Here is a 21,339-nt window from a genome sequence, read left to right on the forward strand (position 1 = left end):
TGATATTTTGCATGTCTAGAAGATCACAAGGTAACTTGTTACCCATTATAACAACCCGACCCGCCACCGCCGTAACACAACCCCAATAAGATGGGTGTGCAATTTTTGGCCCATTAATTGTCCTCACTTAAGCCCAAAAACACAAGGCCTTGTTACTAAGTGGTTGGAATCCCTTATAAACATATCACAACCTCCTCAATTCCCCGATGTGGGACAACCTTACTCTCAATAACTTGGGGTATTACACCCATTGATCACGAAATTGAGAGAACTTTGACAACCAATAGAAGACTTGCTAGAAATACTTTAAGAGGTATTGGTGAGGTTATAGATATTCAACCAAATACTATTGAGTTCATCAACCCTTTTGCAAGAGAAGGTGAGGAGAACCCAACACAAAATCAACCACACAATCAACCCACAATGCCTAAGTTTTCATCACATTTCGTACCAACCGAGGAGAACCTACCCAATGGTACTCCCACACCACAACACTTGACCGGAAATTTCATTGCAAAATCCGCATTTATCCAATTAGTCGAAAGAAGCCAATTTGCGGGGATGCCTAGTGAAGACCCTCATTCTCATATGGAGACTTTTTGTGGCTATTGTGATGCGATTTCGCAAACCGGAGTGACTCAAGACCAAATTTGATGGGTCTTATTTCCTTTTTATCTAATTGGTACCGCGAAACAATGGTTAAAAAGCCTTGATAAGGCTACTCTTGGTATCGACTCTTGGAAGAAGTTGGCTCTTGCTTTCTACAAAAAGTTCTACCCTCCGGAAAAGACTAACATGCTAAGAGCTCAAATCACGGGTTTTAAGCAAAGGGACGAAGAATCTTTGTATGAAGCTTGGGAGCGATTCAAAGGAACATGTCGCTCATGTCCTCATCATGGACTAACCGAGTGGTTCTTGGTATAACAATTTTGGAATGGTATTTATGAAGACTTCCGAAACATTCTCAACATGGGATCAAATGGTATGTTCACCGAAGTTGACGATAATCAAACTTGGAACAAGATTGAGGAAATGGCGGTTCATAACTCACAATGTAGTAGACCTCGCAAGGCTACTAGAGGAGGAAAGCATGAAGTGGACTCTATTACTCAATTGGGTGCTCAACTTAGTTTTCATATTGATACCATCAACTTGAAGTTTGAGAAGGCTATGGCTAAACTTGAAGAAGCCTCAAATCACCAAAGCAACATGTTAATGCCATGGTGGCATCTTCATCAATTCCAAGTGGAATATGTGAGAATTTTGGAACTTTAGGACATGACCAAAGTGAATGTAGGGGAACAAGTGCGCAAGTGAATGCTTTTCAAGCATACAAGAGTGGTACCCCTTATTCCAACTATTACAATGAAAACACCAAATTCCATTCAAATCTCTCATACAAAAGCCTAAATGTTCAAAACCCTCAACCAACATACACCCCACCTCCAATGAGAAATCAAAATCAAAGACCCTTTTACAACCAAAACCAAGGTTACCAAAATCAAACTCCATACAATCAACAAAATGACCAAAGTTTTGATGTTCAAAAAGAGGTCCTCCAAATGCAAAAGAACCAACAAGAGTTTTTCACTCAAATGCAAAAGGATAGCCAAGCAAAAGACATCACCATCAACAACATCCTAGCCCACACAAAGATGTTGGAGACCCAATTATCTCAATTAGCATCTTCAAGTTCACAAAGACAATAGGGGCAATTACCACCCTAAGGTAATCCCCTAAGACAAGAATCGGTGAGTGCCATCCATTTAAGGAGTGGTACAAGGAATGAAGGGCCAAAGAAACCCGTTGATGAAGATGTTGTGAATGCTAGTGACAAGGGAAGAGTTGTTGAAAACTCTAGGGAAGAAGAACACAACAATAAAGAAGTGCTATTGTTCAAGGGAGTTCAAAGAGAAGGAACCCATTGTGATTAGACTTCCTTTTACAAGTCGTCAAGCTAAGCCTATGTTTGATGCCCAACTTGGAAAATTCATGGAGATTGTGAAGAATTTAGAAGTCTCGATTCCATTCACGGAATTAATCAATCACGTTCCGGCTTATGCAAAGTATATGAAGGATATTCTTACAAAGAAGAAATAAATCCGGAAGCTTGAGACTATTGCTTTCACTAAAGTAAGTAGTGCTATTGTTCAAGGGAGTTCACCTCCAAAGCTCAAGGATCCGGGAAGTTTCTCCATTGCATGCACTATTGGTGACACTACAATCAACAAAGCTTTATGTGACCTTGGGGCAAGCGTTAGTGTCATGCCATATTCCATTAGCAAGAGGCTAGAAATAGGAGAACTCAAATGCACCAACAAATACACCTTTAGGGGTATGGGAAGATGTTCCCGTGAGAATTAGAAAATTCTTCATCCCGATGGATTTCGTTATTGTTGACATGGAAGAAGACTTCAACATTCCTATTATCTTAGGAAGACCATTCTTGCACACCGCGGGAGCGGTGATTGATGTAAAACATGGAGATCTCACCCTTGAAGGGGGAGATGAAACCATCACTTTCAATTGTGACAAGACTATGAGAGCTCCCCGATTGCATGAGCCGTGTTTTATGGTTGATCACTATAGCCGGAAAGATGATAGGAAGAAGTTGGAATTTCAATGGAAAAATAAAGTGGATGATGCTCCATCAAAAGAGCAAGGAAATTGTAACAATGAGAGATTGAAAAGCTCATCCATGACAAGTGAAGAAGAAGGCCTCATTGGCCAAGACAAGAAAGAAGGAGAGTTGTCTTCATTAACTCAAGACATTTTTAGTGATCAAGTAGACGAAGTATGCGGTCTTTGGGATGATGAGTTCAAAGGGATATTCAATACCTATATGGTAATGTTATGATCCAAGACCATCATGGTGAATGACAAGTGCAAAGGTCTATTAAGGATCTTTATCATGATAACGAGCAAGCTTTCGACGACTTCTTCAAGGTGTTGAGTAACATCAACAACACCTTCAACATGCCCCATTGACATCTCACATTGGAGTATAGTTTGGTGGAGTCCTCCCTAAACCACCATTTGTAAATATTCTAACTCCCTAACATGCATTTCAATTATTGTCTTGCATTTTTGTCATATTTGGATTCACATTTTTATGCCTTGATCAAGATTTTCATCATTTTGAGAGAAGTGGGGGAGGGACTTATGAGTTTATTGATGTGTAGTGCTTTGCCTTAGTGTGGGGATAATAATTGCCTAGGCTATTCATGCCTTTGTAGTGCCCCTACGATGAAGAACACGAGAATTGAAGAATGAATTGATACGGGTTACGAAGCATCCACGGATGGACCTGAATCCGTGTGGTCAAGGAAGAATCCGAGCGGCCCGAAGGACAATCCGCTCGTCTTGTGAAGCTGCAGAAAACATATTTTGGGTCTGACTGAGAATCCGAGCGTCCAAGCCAGGAATCTGCTCGTCTGAGTCAGGACGGTCGTCCAACAGGAAAGACACTCGTCTTTTTACTGCTAAAATTTGGGATTTTTCACTGGAAATAAAGGAATTCGAGTGTCCTGAGCCAAAGACGCTCGTCTCAGCCAAGGAATCCGCTCGTCTTTCCTGCAATCCGCTCGTCCCATTACCTCTTTACCTGAACCCAATTTTTGAAGAATCTGAGCATCCCGACACCAGGTCCGCTCGTCTCCCTCTGCATTTCAAAACCAAAGGTTCCTTTTTAAACCCTCATTTCCCATTCATTTTCATTGTTTCAAAACACAAACACTACCCAAAACCCCAAAACCCCAAAACCCCAAAACCCTCATCCTCTCCATCAACAAAAACCAAATTCCTCAACAAAAATCAACCAAATCAAATCCAAACTTCCTCAAAACAAAAATTAATCACTCCTTTAGCATCAAAAAGTGATTCAAACACCAAAATCTTCAAGTTTTGAGTCAATTTTTTGGATACAATGCAACTTTCATTCATCCTAAATTGATTTGGGCATTACTAGAAATTGAAGATTTCAATCTTTTATTGGTGTAATTAAGCAAAGGAGTATGGCAAAAACAATAGGTGGAAACAAGGCACCCCAAAAGAAGACCCTTTCTAAGAGGCAACTAGCCCTTCTTGATAAGCAAACATCAAAGGCACTGGTAGTCCATGAGGCAAGGTCGGAGATTCAAGAACAAAATCCTCTTATGGAAGCTACTACTTCTACCACTTCGGTCATTGAACAATTGGCCGACTATCCGGAGGTAATCTTCACTTCCGACTCCCATAGGAAGAAATTTATTTCCTTTGCTAAGAAAACTATCATGCCTACTAAGTTCATATGTGAAGATGCATTGTCAAAATTGGGTGTCCTTGAGCAAACTAAGACCTTTTTCGAGTCTATGTGGTTAAGTAAATTGTTTACAATGCAAGAATTGACATACTCCTCCCTCACCTTAGAGTTTTTGAGCTCTTTGAAAGTCACAATGGTGGAGACCCGAACCATTATTGAGTTTCGTCTTGAAAATGTTGATAGATGCTTATCTTATGACGAATTGGGTAAGATATTTGGCCTTAGTGATAGTGCGAAATTTACAGAGATGCTTACCAAGTATGACCCCGCTTCTCTATGGATGGCAATTTCCGGAAGGAAATTCACACGTTTTCATGATTGTCGTGCTCTCTTAGTCCACCATCCGGGCATTAGAGTATGGCATAAGGTCATTGGGAATACTTTGATAGCTAGAAATGGCACAAACCATATTACCAAACTTGATTTTATCCTTCTTGAGTCGGCTTTGAACATTGGGAGAGAATTTACCAAGCCATACAATGCTTTACGACTTTTGGTTGATCGATGGCTTAATGTTGATTATGGCAAAGCAGGCACGGCCTTTATTGCCAATGGAGGATTAGTTACCTATTTGGCTAAGTATTTTAACCGGGATTTCAACAAGAACAACACGTATGCTTCGGTAAAAGGAGGCCATCTTATTGATTTGCCCACCATGATTCTAAAGTTCAAATGCGTCAAGAACGATACTCTTGACAACAACTTTGGGTGGTTGACAAATGAAGCTAGATCCTTCACTTTGCTTAGCAAAATTTGCCGATTAAATGTTCATCGACCGGACTACCTTCTCCGATCCCACTCTCCGAAGAGACCGAGTACATCATTCAACACCAAGGGGAAGAAATTGCTGAACCCTCCTCCTCCAAATGCAAAAGAATCAACAAGAGTTTTTCACCCAAATGCAAAAAGATAGTCAAGCAAAGGAAACCACCATCAACAACATTCTAGCTCACACCAAGATGTTGGAAACACAATTGACTCAACTAGCATCTTCAAGCTCACAAAGACAAAAGGGGCAATTACCACCTCAAAGTAATCCCCCAAGACATGAAACGGTTAGTGCCATTCACTTGAGAAGTGGTACAAGGTATGAAGCACCGAAGAAGCAAGTTGAGGATGAAGTTGTGGAAGCTAGTGATAAGGAAGAAATTGTGCAAAACTCCAAAGATGGAGAATCATCAAAAGAAGAAATTTCAAAGAAAAATGAAGACAAGATCAAGGAGAAGGAGCCCATTGTGATTAGACTTTCTTTTCCAAGTCGTCAAGCCAAGCCCAAATTTGATGACCAACTTGGAAAGTTTATGGAAATTGTGAAGAATTTGGATGTCTCAATTCCTTTCACGGAATTAATCAATCACGTGCCGGCCTATGCGAAATACATGAAAGACATCCTCACAAAGAAGAAGTCGATCCGGAAACTTGAGACTATCGCGTTCACTAAAGTGAGTAGTGCAATACTTCAAGGGAGTTCACCTCCAAAACTAAAGGATCCGGGAAGCTACTCAATACCGTGTACCATTGGCGACACCACGATCAACAAAGCCTTATGTGATCTAGGGATTAGTGTGAGTGTTATGCCGTACTCGGTAAGTAAAAGGTTGGGGATGTGAGAGCTTAAATGCACCAATATCACACTCCAAATGGCCGATAGATCGACGAAGACACCATTAGATATGGGAAGATGTCCCCGTGCGAATTGAGAAGTTTTTCATCCCGATGGACTTTGTCATTGTTGATATGGAGGAAGACTCCAACATTCCAATCATTCTTGGAAGACCCTTCTTACACACCGCGGGTGCGGTGATTGATGTAAAACATGGTGAGCTCACTCTAGAAGTGGGAGATGAGAGTATAACTTTTAATCTTGACAAGACTATGAGAGCTCCTCATTTACATGAACCGTTTTTTATGATCGATCATTATAGTCAGAAGGATGAAAGGAAGAAGTCGGAACTCCAATGGAAGAAGAAAATTGAAGATGCTCCATTCAAAGAGCAAGTGAATTGTGACAAAGAGAGCTTGCAAAGCTCATCAAAGACAAGCAATGAAGAAGATGGCCTCATTGGTCAAGAAAAGGAAATGGGAAAGTTGTCACCATCAAATCAAGAGATTTTCAATGATCAACTTAATGAAGTTTGTGGTCATTGGGACGACGAATTTGAAAGGATTTTTAATCCCTACATTGGTAATGCCATCGATCAGGACCGACAACAAGGGCCACGGTCTATTGAAGACCTCTACCATGATAATGAAAAAGCTTTTGATTACTTTTTCAAGGTGTTGAGCAACATCAACAACACCTTGAACATGCCCCCTTGACATCTCATCAAGAATGAGAGTTTGATGGAGTCCTCCCTAAACCACCATTTGTAAATATTTCTAACTCCCTAACTTGCATTTCAATTCTTGTATTGCATTTTTTTGTCATCTTTGGATTTTTATATACTTTGATCAAGATAATTATCATGTTTGAGAGAAGTGAGGGAGGGATTAATAATTTCAATTAATGTGTAGTGCTTTAGCTTAGTGTGGGGATGACAATTGCCTAGGCTATCCATGCCTTAGTAGTGCCCCCACAATGAAGAACACAAGATATGAAGAAGAATGGAAGAATGACAAGGGATATGCGTTGTACACGAATGGAACCTGAATCCGGGTACAAAGGGGGTCGAATCCGAGCGGATTCAGGAGAATCCGCCCGTCTTCAGACAATCCGAGCGTGTTGGGTAGAAGATGCACGTCCCTCTGAGCTGAACTTTTGAAATATTTTTGACTGTCAGCGAATCCGGGCGTCCTACATCCTAATCCGCCCGTCTTCAAAAAGCCGCCCGTCTTGAATGGAAGACGCCCGTCTTCTTGGCTGAGGAAAACAAGAAAAATCCCTGTAAAGGAATCCGCCCGTCTTCTGTATAATCCGTCCGTCCTGTGTCTGCGAATCCGAGCGTCTTCCCTTAAAGACGCCCGTCTTTAGGCGAGTTTTTCACAGCCCAGAAAAGGCAGAATCCGCCCGTCCCGAGCAGAAACCGCACGGATTGCCCCTGCAGTTCAAATTTTTTCGGGCTTTATAAAACCCCTCCCACATTCATTTCTTCATTCCTTCATTCACAACAATACTCAAAACCCTCAAAACCCTCATCCTCTCCATCACAAAAACAAAATTCCTCAACTACATTCACCAAAATCAAATCAAAACATCCTTTTAATAACAAATCAATCACTCCTTTTTCAATAAAAATCAAAACCAAACACAAAATCTTCAACCTTTGAGTCGATTTTTGAATTCATAAAGGCAACGCCTTTCATCTTTAAATCGATTTGGGTGCACTAGAAATTGAAGATTTTTCACTCTTTTTGGTTAATTCATCAATGGCAAGGACTAAGGGAGCAACAAAGGCAACAAAGGCAAAGGCACCAAAGGCAAAGACACTTTCATTAAGGCAAAAGACTCTTCAAGCAAAGAAAGCATTGGCAATGGTGGTAGCAAACCCAAATTTGGAAGTGCAACAACAACAACAACCCCCCATGGGTGCAACAACATCTACTACTCCGGAAATTGATCAACTTGCAAACTATCCGGAGGTAACTTTCATTTCCAAAACCCATAGGGATACTTTTGCTAAGTTTGCTAGAAAATCATTTCAATCCACCAAGTTTATATGTGAAGATACCTTAGAAAAATTGGGTGTGCTTGAGCAAACTAGAGCCTTTTTCAAAGCCATGGGGTTGGAGAAATTGTTTGAATCAAAAGAATTGAGATACCCCTCCCTTACCTTAGGATTTTTGAGTTCTTTGAAAGTTAACAAGGTTGAGACTATGGAGAACCTCGAGTTTCGTCTAGCTAATGTTAGTAGGCGCATCTCCTTTAAGGAATTAGGTGATGCTTTGGGTCTTAGTGATGAACCGAGTTATTTTAAGAATGTTGGCAAATATGACCCCGACCCTCTTTGGGAGGCAATTTCCGGAAGGAAATTTGAGGACTTTCATGCGAGTCGTGCACTTTTAGTCCAGCATCCGGGCATAAGAGTATGGCACAAGGTCGTAGGGAGCACCATCAATGCAAGAAAAGACACCAACCATTTCACCAAACTCGATTTTGTTCTTCTTGAGTCGGCTTTGAACATTGGAAGAGTACACACCAAGCCTTTCAACTTTCTAAGGCTATTGGTGGATAGATGGCTCAACATTGATTGTGGGAAGAAAGGCACTACCGTAATTGTGAATGGAGGCCTAGTCACTATCCTAGCTAAATACTTTGATCCTAACTTCAACAAAGATAACAAGTATGAGGGGAAAGAAGGTGGTCATCTCGTTGATTTGCATACTATGATACACAAGTACAAGTGGGTTGCCCATAACCCTCTTGACACCAAGTATTTATGGCTCACTAGTGAGGCTAGTTCTTTCACTTTGCCTTCAAAGATTTGCCGATTGAGTGTCCACCGGACCAATTATCTACTTCCCCTTTCAAAAGAGGCCGAGTATATTATCCAACAACAAAAAGGTGAACTTGAAATACCCTCCTCTTCCATTGTCACACCACCTTACCCTTTTGAGTACCAAGAGTTCAAGCCGGAGGGTGTTGAAGCAAGAAATGATTATTTGACTCTTCTCATGCAAGCAATGCACAAGCAAGCCTTTGAGGATCGGAAAAATGCTTACTTAGCTCAATATCCACCCCTCTTACACTTAGCTAGGCAAGGACTACGTGACCCATCATGTCCTTTGCCTAGTTGGGCGGATAAGGAAGTCCTATTTCCAAGTGCATCTAGGGTTGTTCCGGGTGACAATGAGGTTGTTGGTAATGAAGAAGTTGATGATAACATTGATGAGGAAGCAAGTAAACAAGGAGAAGAGGATTATGAGCAAGGTGAAGAAGAAGATGAAGAAGCAAGTGATGAGGGAAGTGGCAATGAGACCACTTCTAATGAGGAAGATGATGATAGTGATGATATGATGGAAGATTAGCAAGCTTTGGAGGCTCCTACCCTCTCAAGGTTTGTCTATTTCTCTCTTTGTTCTATTTATTTATTTTTCTTGATCATTGTTGGAGTATTCCTAGCACCATTGAGGACTCACACCTCGGTACTTTTTGAGGTGTTCTCATTTTTTTGTTCCCACTTTCAAAATCCAAAACGACAAATTAGTTTCATGCATTGCATAGTGTGTGCATGAACTACACCCATCCTTGGACTTTAGCAATAGTGTCTAACTCGGTTTGAGGAAGTTAATGCATACAAAACGGGAGGTAATCTAAATTATCTTCTCCGTCATAAACAAAAACCATGCATCATGTAGTGTAGACTAGTGTAGATTGCATTTAGTGTAGAAATTATGCATCATGTTTGCATAATTTTCCATCATTTTGGCCATTGAGGACAATGCCCATATTAGTGTGGGGATGGGGAATTCTAACTTAACTTTTATTCAAAAATCCAAAAAAAATTGAAAAATTTCGAAAAACCATAAAAAATTGAAAATTGAAAAACCCAAAAACATGTTTATTTCCTTTTGTAGTGTAGTTATATTGTATATATTGTATATATTGTGTTTGTCCTATCCTTATTCACATTGATTGACTACGCCACATCCGAGACATGAGGATCATGAAGACCGCATGGTATGATCTTTCCAATCTCCTTTTTCCTCTTTATGTTAATGACTATGTGGCTTTATTTTGATTGATGCGGTATAACAATGTGAATTTAGGACTTGCATTTAGTTTATATGTCATATTAGTTGATAGAATCACTTGTATTAGGATGAATATATTAGTTGCATCATTGCATGTAGTTGCATTTAGATAAAATATTTTGAAAAGTGCCTAATTGAGAACTTTGACAAGAGCAACTAAGCCATTACAAATACTTTTTTAACTTAAGACTTTGCCTACTAGAATGGTTGTAAAACACCCTAGATAGTGTCATACTAGTGTCTTTTGACCCATGACCCAAAGCCTAGTCAAGGGTTTGCATGTGAGTCACCTATCCAACCCCGTGATGCGATGTGGACTTGGTTAACTTGTCTAGGTGACCTTGATTGACCTTGTGGTAAGGCAACCCAAAAATATTTTCTATCAATAAGCTTGAAGTGCTCATTTGAAAGAATTTTGTCATGTGGAAGTAATTTATTGCCAAGGAAACCTCAAATGTTATGAAATGTTGAGAAATTTAATTGTTTTGATGGAGGCGTACCACTTCGATGTGCTTTGGAGCGGGATCCATTGAATTGGGCCCCCACACGGTTGTGAATTCGGCCGCCCAGAGACAGAGTGACTATCACCCCGAAAAGCTATTGTCTAGAGGTTAACCGGTTGCCTAATAAGCGAGTGGCGAAAGCAAAGGACACTAGCCCGGAAGGGACAAACCCCATCTTAAATTTTTGAAATGTGAAAGTTAAATGAGGTCAAATTTTGAATACTAGACATATCGACCCGTTGTGTATAAAGATTTGAGCATTTCATTCCCAAAAAGACTTTTTGTCAAGCCACTTTGTCGAGCTTGGGACGATCCATGACCTTTACTTTTGTAGAGAATTCGAGACTTGTCATGTCATATGCTACTAGCATCATAGGGATCATCATTCCACCACCATCCGATCGCTCTTGACGAAAGCATTTGGAAATTGAGGACGAAAGTAGACTAGTTTAACACCATTTGGAGGTGATTTAGTGCCATCCTCTTAGCCTTAGTAATTTGTTGAACTAGTATTTGTGAAGGATTACATGCTCTTAAATTTGCTCTCTTTTAGTTGCCTCCGCCACTTGATGAGGAAGTGGCTATTCCTTTTGTAGATGCATTCATTATTTGATTTTGTGTGCTTAATGTTTGGATGTGTCGCCATTTTGGCAAGACCCACCTTGCCTTGCAAGAAGGCATCCTACCTCATGGTTGTCTTGTTGTGAGTTGAAGGGGCGGAGTGAGACCCGCTAATTGTCTTATATCGGCTATGTTATTAGGTTAGTTTAAATAATGGTCCTAGTCTTTGTCACCTCTTTACTCGGGACGAGCAAAGGTTCGGTTTGGGGATATTTAATGTGACCATAATTAGCGCATATTTAGCCCCCGAATTAGCCTTGTTCCCATGCTTTTTACTGCATATTTGGGTCATTTATTGTCTTTAGTTCTTTGTTTTGCATATTCTTTGAGATTTTGATCCCTCGGTAGGAAAGGAGTGTAAATCTTGCATTTTCATGGCAAAACGAGACTAAATTGATCGAATCCAATGGCCAAGAATCAAGGAGAGACAAGATTAGAAGGCCTTTGTACATATTATAGTAGATGAGCAATGTTGAGAAAGGATCCTTGAGTCCCAAAGGAAATCCCCAAGGAATTTATGAAGAAAAGAGAAGAAAAGAAGAAGAAATGTTGCTGAGGTACAATCCTTGCGGATTGTCCCCAATCCGCCCGTCCTCCACAAGCACAATCCGTGCGTTTTCCTCCAAAGACGCTTGGGTTAGCAGCCACCACAATCCGCCCGGATTCCTCCAAAGACGCCCGTGTTCCACCACCAGAATCCGCCCGCCCCGACTCCAAAACGCACGGATTCCTGTACAGCGCAATTTCGTCTTCTCCAAGCTACAAAGAAAGAAGCCCTTCCTTCGAAAAATACCGGCTCCTCTCAGCTCAATCTAAAAAGTGTAATTACTAGTTTAGCCCTTAGTTAACCCTAATGCACCCCCCTAATTTCCACTATAAATACCCCATTAGTCTAATTAGAAGAGCATGTTCTTCTTATCAATAATTAGAGTAGTTAATATCAATCAAATCTCTCTTTAGTATTGTAATCAAGAATTAATCATGTTCTAATACAAGTTTTATTTCCTTAATGTCTCTTTTGTTCATCCTTTATTTTGGGTAATTGAAGATTATTTGGGTTATTATTGGGAGATTGACAACCTCTCAATCAAGCATCAAGTACTTCTTTTATCTTTGCTTTATTATTGGAATCATTAGTAGGTATAATTCTCTTAATCCCTCTTTAATTATTTTTAATTACTTTCATTTATTCATCATGTTTCCTTTTCTTGGTATGATTGACAACCTTGCTAGCATGATCAACATGATAATGAGTGAGTAGTCTCTTAGCTAGGGTTAATGGGTGATTAGGGGAAACCAACATGGGGAATGATTCATGCTTAAATTAATATGCTTTCATGGTTTATTTGCTTGCTTGTTATGATCCCAACTCATGCACATGTTATGTTTGATGAAATGCTAAGCCTATGAATCCTTGCATTTACTACCATCTCCTATGTTTTCAATGAGACTTGTAAGACATAAACCAACTCGAGTCTCATTAGACCATGCATGTTGTTGAGTAGGGAAGACTAAGTCGACTTGTAGGTGTTGTACAATCTAATCGATTCGGCTCCGGGACCCAAACTTTCCTAGGATTGTAAGATATAACCCAACTCAATCCATCACAACAATAATTGCTTGCTTATAATTTGAGAACATGTTTGTATGATCAATTCCCATGAATCCCCTATGATCCCATGACACCCTAGTGCTTTTTTATCAATTTTTTACAACCCTTTCAATTCATCTTGCTTGTTTATTTCCATTGCTATTTAGTTTAGTGACCTTCTACATCAACCCAAATTGTGACACCCCTAAGACACCACTAGTTTCAATAGAAATCTCATCTCAATTCCCGTCCCTTGGGATCCGACCTTTACTTACCTCTTTACTAATTGTAGAGTTGTTTGTGAAGCTATAAATTGTGTTTTGATTCGAACGTGACCCAACGACCACATCTATTTAATTGTGAACACGAAACGAACCGATCATGCATGAAGGGAGGGTCGATAACTACATGGCCCTTTATCCTCAGTATTACCAAATGGCACAACAAGGGTACATCGACCCTAATGGCCCTCGACCATCTTGGGCTCAACCACATCTTTTGTTCCCTAATCAAGGTAACCAAGCCGGGAACTTTGGTGGTCAAGGTGGAGGATACTCTCGTCAAGGAGGAGGGTATGACCAAGAAGGAAACTCTAGTAGGTATGGCTACCACCAAGATGATGATGACGAGTGAGAGATGCCTACCTCACCATCTCTATTTGTATGATACTCTTCTCTCCCTCTCTCTTTTGTATAATGCATTGCATTTAGTTTAGCCTTCACATGCACTTGTATTATATTTCACATTGCATTTTCATGTAGTATAGTTTGCATTATGATATACCCCATGTAGATAGTTGCATATAGACTAGAATTAATGCATAGTCACTAATGACCAATCCTATTCTTTTCTACACTAGAAATAGTGTTTAAATCGGTTTGGGGAAGTTTGATCATATGTGACCATAGTCTACTAGAAAACATGCATCATTTAGTCTAGCTTAGATTGCATTCATTAGTTATATATGTCATATAGAATTGCATTTAGTTAGAGTATGCATTCATATCATATCATTGCATTTGTACTTTATTTCAAAAAAAACACTACTACAAATCCAGGCAACTTCAACGCCCCTTTAACAACGATTATTCACGAAAATCACAATAGACGTTGTAGAATGTATGGCGCGAATTTTACTAAACTTAATTACAACGGGTATGGTTATAAAAACCGTGTTATTAGTTTTAACAACGGGTCACACATGCACAACCGTTGTTAATAATTTGGCGCAAAATTGGCGCAAAGTTAGTGAAAAGTAATCACAACGGTTACTTTTGTAACCCGTTGTTAAAACATATTTGACAACGGGTGTTTTTTTACAACCGTTGTTAAAACATATTTGACAACGGTTGTTGTTTAATAACCGTTGTCAATACCTTCCATACTATAAACCACACAAACACAAGTCTGCTGCAGCCACAAAACACAACCCTTAATACACAAACACAAACACAACAGACAAACACAAACACAAAACACACACTTTCTCATCGTCTCTTTCTCTCTTTCTCTCTTTCTCTCTTTCTCATCGTCGCTTTATCTTCTCGCCGTCACTGTTGATTTCATCGTCTCTTACGTTCTGTATTTATCAGGTAAATCTACGCCGTCCTTTGTTAGTTTCATCGTCATTATTTTATTTTTCTAATTATTTCTTTTGCATGTATGTGTTTTTATCGACCATTATGTTATTTGTTTAAGTATTGTTCGCATAATTAGTTAGTAAAACAATGAAGAAGCAAGATGAAGAAGCAAGATAAACATAATTAATATATATATATATATATATATATATATATATATATATATATATATATATATATATATATATATATATATATATATATTTTATAAATACATAAATTAAAAAAAAATTACATTAATAAAAATGCAATTCGTATATTTTCATAGAGGATCTTATTCTCCTCTATCATATCCGTCCTCTCCACCTTGGCTATTTGGAGGTTCCGTTCAGCAGTTGCTATATCGTCATATAGCCGCAATCATCTATCGCTCCGTCAAGCCATCTTCTTTGCGTCCTTGATGCGGATCGAGCATCCGCAAGGTAGCTCTTGAAACTTTCCTCAATATGGAGCAACCAGCAGATGAAACTGTTGTTGTTCTCGATCATAGTAAGAGTCTTAAGGATGAAATCATTCATTTTGTTGGAGTTTGGAGTTTGTTTTGAAAGATTAAGTAGGGTTATTTATTTGGAGTTTGTTTTAGTGGTTAGGGTTTGGAGATGTATATATTGAGATAATGGAAATGTTAGTTGAGATAATGCAATGTATTTATACTAAGCAATGTGTGGATTGAGTTGTTTTTTAATTAATATATATGTTAGGAAGTTGTGCCATGCATAATCATCATCATATCTCTCAATGCTGCTTCAAATCTTATTACTAACCCTTCTCATTCCATATTGTCTGTTCATATGCACAGTGATGTCAGTAATAATGCATGCATCAGAATTATAACGGGCCGTAATTATGCATGCATCTAGTAATATTTAATGTAATTTTTTTTTTATTTTTTAAGAACAAACAACAACGGTTATTTACAAACAACTCGTTGTCTTTAGTTATAACAACGGTTTTCTATATTAAAACCCGTTGTTATAACTTTTCCCCCAAAATTGAGTCACACTTTCCACAACGGGTTTTTATACTTATAACCGTTGTTAATATTTGTAACAACGGTTTCCTTAAGAAAACCAACCGTTGTTAAAACCTTTTACAACAGACGCTTTAACAACGTCCGCTTTTTTATATAACAACGGTTTTTTACCGTTGTTATAGCCTGTATTTGTAGTAGTGAAATCAAAAAATTCAAAAACATGTATTTCCTTTTTATTCCTAACCCTACATGTATTGAGGACAATGTCCAAATAAAGTGGGGGATGGGAATTTATATTCCAAAAATGCGTAAAAATTGAAAAATTTCAAAAAATCACAAAAATATGTCCTTTAATTTTTTTTTTTAAAAAAAGCCATAAAAATTTGAAAATTCCAAAAATCAAAAACAAGTTCATTTCCTTTGTAGTGTAGTCTTGTATATATTGTTTTGTATATATTGTGTTTGTTCATCCTTTTTCACATTGATTGACTACGACACATCTGAGACATGAGGATATAGAAGACCTCATGGTATGATCTTTCCAATCCCTTAATGAATATGTGGCTTTATTTTGATTGATGCGGTATAAACAATGTGATTATATGATCACATTTAGTTTATTTGGCACACTAGTTGGTAGAAGCATTTGCATTAGTTGCATCATGGCATATAGTTGCATTTAGGAAAAAAATTTGTGAAACCGTCTATTTAGGAAGCTTGACAAATGTATATAGGCCCTAGTAGATAATTTTTCTTCTTAAGACTTTGCTTGTTAGAATACTTGTAAAACACCCTAGGATCTGTCATGCTAGTATCCTTTGACCCATGGATTAAGGCCTAGTCAAGAGTACCTTGTGGTGTGATAACTCCTTGGCTACCGTTTATTCCAAGGTGACCCGTGAAACCATGCAACCATCATTCATCCATGTTCTACCATACATTTTGTCATCAAAGGGAATGGGCACAAAAATTGTTCAAATTTGAGAAATGAAATGAAATGTCAAAAAGTTTGCAAATTGCATCAAAAGAAAAGAGGAGCAAAAATAAACTCCGAAAGCTTCAAATATAAGGCACCCTCGCTACTAATTGGGGTGACTTTGAAAATGTTCAAAAGAAAATGCAAAAGTTGAAAGTTGTCAGGTATTGAAATGCCAAAAATCAAAAATTGGGGGGAAAAACAACAACAAAATCAAACTCCCAAATGAAACTAAAATACTATCGATCCCTTTATCCATCGTATCCACTTTTGTGCATGGTAGAGAGGGGACGACCCTTCTTCTTGTCTAGGCAAGAGGGGGAATTCCGCGATCCTCCAGTGTTTCCAACACCATAGGGAGTCTATTCTTGACAAAAGCATTTAACGATTGAGGACAAAGGTACCCTAGCTTGACACAACTTGGAGGTGATTTATTGGTATCCTTCTAGGCTTAGTAGTTTGAAGAAAATGCATCTATGAAGGAGTGTGTACCCTTAAATTGCTTCCCCTTTAGATAATTTCCGCCACTTAGATGAGGAAACTGGCTATTATTTTGTTGATGCATCCATTACTTGATTTTGTGTGCTTTATTGATTGGATGTGTCGCCATTTTGGCAAGGCCCACCTTGCCTTGCAAGAAGGCATCCTACCTCATGGTGGTCTTGTTGTGAGTTGAAGGGGCGGATTGAGACCCGCTAATTGTCTCACATCGGTTATATTATTAGGATAGTTTAAATAAAGGTCTAGTTTTTGTCACCTCTTTACTCGGGACGAGTAAAGGTTCGGTTTGGGGATATTTGATGTGACTATTATCGGCGCACATTTAGTCCCCTACTTGAACCTATTTTGCATATTATTATAGCGTCCCATAGCTATTTCACCCGTCAAATGCTTCCTATTTTGCTTTCCTATTGCTTTGTGTTTGGCTGTAGGAAATGAGACAAATAGGCGGGAAATTCCCGTCTCTTGAGCCTATTCGGAAGGACATTGACGATCTTCGTTGAAGGAAGGGCAAGAACTAGAGACCAACAATGCAAGAATAAGAAGTTTCTGAAGCAAAGGATTCTGAAGAGGAATCCGAGCGTCTAAGAGGTTAAGACGCTCGTCCAAGGAGCCTGCAATCCGAGCGTCCCAACCTTTTAGCCGCTCGTCCCTCCATGCAACAATCCGAGCGGATTTACCTCTTGAACGAGCGGATCGTGGCGTCCTTAGCAAAGATGTCCATTTCTCCGAAATACTAGCGATTCCCTCCTTAGAACATAGAATTGTTAATTACTAGTTTAGCCTTAGTTAACCTAATGAGGCACTACTATAAATACCCCATTTTGATGATAATCAAAGGGGGGCTTCCACATTAGAAAACTCTCTTAGATTAAGATTAGGAGTAGATTAGAATAGATTACTCTTTAATCTTTCAACAAATTTCACATTACTCTCTCCATAATTATTGTTCAAGTTTATTACTTTTGGGTAATTGAAGATTATTAGGTTATTATTGGAGGATTGACAACTCTTCATCAATAAAGTTCTCTTCTTTTATTCTTTGCTTTATTATTTGCATCATCTCAAGTTTGGTATAATCCCTTTACTCTTTACTCTTTATTGTTCATTTCTTCATTCTATTATCATGTTTATACTTGTTGTGATGATTGACACCATTAATGACATGTTTCCCATGATAATGAGTGAGTAGTTCTTTGGCTAGGATTAGTGGGTAATTAGGGGAAACCAACATGGGATTAGTCATGCTTAATCTAATATGTTTTCATAATTAAATTACTTGCTTGTTGTGATGTCAACCTATGCACATGTTATGTTTGGTGAAATGCTAAGCCTATGAATCCTTGCATTTATAATCATCACTTACCTTTTCAATGAGACTTGTGAGATATAAACCAACTCGAGTCATGTTAGATCATGCATAGAAGTGATTAGGGGGAATGTAAGTCGACTTGTAGGTGTTGTACAATCTAATCGATTCAGCTCCGGGACGCAACTCTTCCTAAGAACCGTAAGACATAAACCAACTCGGTTCCTCCACGACATTAATTGCTTGCAACTTTTTAAACATGTTTGTATGATCAATGCCATGAAGCTCCCATGAACCCATGATATCCTAGTACTTTTAATCATTTGTTTACATCCTTCCTTTTATTGCTTGTTTTACTTTATTGCTTGCATTAGTCTAGAACACAACTACAAACCCCATCAATTGTGACACTAGCATAAATTGAGATAGATGGACTTAGAACCCAAAGCACATCGTCCCATGGATCGACCTAGACTTACCGCTAACTAGTAGTTTGTTTAGTATTATAAATGTGTTTGATTGGGAGACCCGACGACATCACCCATCAGTACTCCTAGTTTGCATTTGTCATTATTTAGATTCATTGTACGACGTAGAACGGGCGTTGTCGATGAAGCGTTTTTCTTAATTTAAATGATATTTAAATTAAACAAAGAATTTAAATTCATTTTATTTTATGAAATAGTTATTTATTTGAAATTTCGTTTTGAAAGTTTTAAATTGTTTTATAAATCGTATTCTAAAAACTCGATTTTAAGACGGTTTTATACGCTATTTCAAGCTCATTTTTTTATGCGATTTGGGCACGAATTGCGATGCAATTTTTGGCATAACCCCTTTTTCTCCAACCCGTGTCCAAGGATATATAACTACAACCCAAGCCACGTCAGAAAGCCATCTCAAAAACGCGTCTTATAATAACCCATCACCCTTGCTCGTGTTCAGCTTTCGAGCTCTCAAACCCGCACTTATTCGATTCCATCTTGACCCTACTCCTCACCTAGTGCTCACCTAATGCATACCTAACAAAAACATAGCCTTACAAACCCATAAACCCATAGCAATCTTCATCTTCAACCTCGACACACACAAAACCAAGAAAAACAGAGCACCTTCTGCCACCCTTCGAGATCCTCCATGAAAACCACCCAAATCGCCACCACAACTCACCAAATTTTGCATACACAATCTAGGTAGTTCCCTTGACTAATTCGCGCCTTTAATAAATGAACTTGGTAACATGTTGAGCATTAAATTGCCCAATACTTTAGCTTGCACGATTTTCAGAAGTTTCTAATCAGCTCTGTTTGTGATCATTTTTAGTCATTTTAGTAGCGTTATCATTATGTTTTCTTGCTAATGATCAAAATTTTGTTGTTCAAGGATTCCAAAATATCTTTCGGAATGAAAAAGCGTTAAGAATTGATGTCGTGGTGATCAAATGAAGTTCGCTACGCAAAATCGATTTTATACGTGAAACATGTTTGTTTGGTTCAAGTTCAATTTCGCTTGTTGATTTGAAAACTGTCGTAGTGGTACCAAGAAGCTTGCATCTGAGATACATGTAAGCTGAGGGTGCCAAAACTCACTCTTTTTTTCCGTTGATGTAGTTTATTTCGTTTAAATATCGTTTTTTACATTTATCGTATTAATTATGTTATTTATGCGATATTTATTTTATTGTCGATGTTGAATGAAGTAGAACGGGATTAGTAGCATGGATGGGCTGATGGATGGCTTTTGTGTGTGGTTTTGTTTTATGTTAAGATTAGATTTGTATCATATGTTTGATTATTACAAGTTTAGCATGTTTTAATGACTAATTACAAATAATTCTTGGCATGTCGTTAATTTTAATTATCAGTTCAAAGTTATTGATGTTTAATTTAATTATAATGAAATTATTGTTAGATTTTCTATGTTTTATTCGTTCTTATGATTTTTCAGATGTTTAGTTTAATTGTTTGATTATTTACAATGTTATTAGATCTAGTTTGTGTTTATTTGATTTTAATTAAGTAAAAATTGATTTGTGATGATTTTCCAGATTTTAAATTTATAATTTAAATTTAGGTTAATTTTCGTAGTTTATTTCGTTGATTTAGTATTTGTTTTGTAATTAACACTGTATTTGTGAAAAACCCGCGCAATGCACTAGTCAGATCAGACTTATCACGAAATTACAGATCCGCATAGTGCAGGGGTCTGTCCAGTTTATTTATTTTAGTTTGTTGTTCTTATTTTATAATATATGTTTAATTTTAGTTTAATTAGTTTGACTAAATTTTTATTTTATTTAATATCGTTTTTAATTCGTGTTGTGTCTTACCTAACAATTAACGTGTGTTAATCCGTCTTATGCTAAGATTAAGAATACCTCTTATCCCTCCCTTGTGTGTTCTTTTATGTTAGTTAGAACAGCTAATGAACTTTCACATGGTAAAACAACTTGGACAAAGTAGTTTAATTTGCATTAAAAGATGACTTAGAAATTGCTCTCACATGTTAGGGTTAAAACACTATTTGCACTTCAACAAATACAATTCATTCGACTAGCCATCATTTTTCTAAGTAGAGGCCGTCATTGCGATGGGCGGAGTTAGGTGTGTTATTAACAGACTTCCTAACATGTACCCACACACAAACCTTTTTCTCTATAACGGTTTTCGCGTTTTGCTAAAAACTTGGTGGCGACTCGTTTTTCCAAACCCTTGTGGATTATCTAATTCCCACATCCACAAAAGGAAATGAGGGAAGCCATTTAATTTGCTTGGGTTTTGTCCATTGTGTACTAACACCCACTGTGCGTTTTGTAAACAAACGTACCAATTCCATGGCCTCTCACCTATTTTCCCACTTTTCCTTTTTTTTTCCAAATCTAAACCCTATCTTTTCTCTTCATCTCATCCATTGGATCCACTCATCCTATGGTCTTTATAAGGGATTAGGGACTTGTAGGATATAAGAGAGTTAGGAGAACTCCGATATATATATATATATATATATATATATATATATATATATATATATATATATATATATATATATATATATATATATATATATATATATATAGAGAGAGAGAGAGAGAGAGAGAGAGAGAGAGAGAGAGAGAGAGAGTGATGGAGAGAGAGATAGATAGATAGATAGAGAGATAGAGAGAGACAGATAGTGAAAGAGAGAGAGACAGATAGAGAAAGAGAGAGAGAAAAAGAGAGAGAAAGAGAGAGAGAG

The 21,339-nt window shown here is 38.0% G+C and overlaps 1 non-coding gene across 1 annotated transcript; it reads right to left on the minus strand.

Annotated features, from left to right (window-relative positions):
• Positions 1-795: 795 nt before the first annotated feature.
• On the minus strand, positions 796-902 carry LOC141624488 (small nucleolar RNA R71). The gene has a single exon (XR_012534295.1). It is a non-coding gene; the product is annotated as a small nucleolar RNA R71 (small nucleolar RNA).
• Positions 903-21,339: the final 20,437 nt, after the last annotated feature.

This window comes from Silene latifolia, chromosome X (assembly GCF_048544455.1).
Source record: "Silene latifolia isolate original U9 population chromosome X, ASM4854445v1, whole genome shotgun sequence".
Classification (NCBI taxonomy): Eukaryota; Viridiplantae; Streptophyta; class Magnoliopsida; order Caryophyllales; family Caryophyllaceae; genus Silene; species Silene latifolia.